This window comes from Nannospalax galili, unplaced genomic scaffold (assembly GCF_000622305.1).
Source record: "Nannospalax galili isolate Female #2095 unplaced genomic scaffold, S.galili_v1.0 scaffold90, whole genome shotgun sequence".
NCBI classification, from domain to species: Eukaryota; Metazoa; Chordata; class Mammalia; order Rodentia; family Spalacidae; genus Nannospalax; species Nannospalax galili.
This window is the reverse complement of record NW_008327604.1, coordinates 292,446-292,842: the sequence shown is the minus strand read 5'-3', so window position 1 is coordinate 292,842 and position 397 is coordinate 292,446.

Genomic DNA, 397 nt, shown 5'->3' with positions numbered 1-397 from the left:
GTTTCTTACAGAAAGACTCATTGTTTTTGCTACTAACACTGAGATGTTGGTGCATGCACCTCTAATCTGTATGTAGCTGATTATTACAAGTCATAGTCGGCTGCACTGGGATCCTTGGCACCTGTGCATGTCTATAAAGTCATGTTTCACATTTCAGTGGTATTGTTTATCACCTCTACTAATTAGCATGATGTAAATTTCCATGCTTCCTCTTCAAATATAATACATTTTTTGAGAATTTGTTAATTTTTCTCTATGTGTATATCACACAGAGCATCCCAAACCATCTCATTCGACTATACACCCACTTCCCAGATAGCACCCTCCATAGCCTCCCTCTCCCACCACAGCCCTTATACTCTGATATCCCTGCTACTGTCTGCTGTGTTGTCGGCAC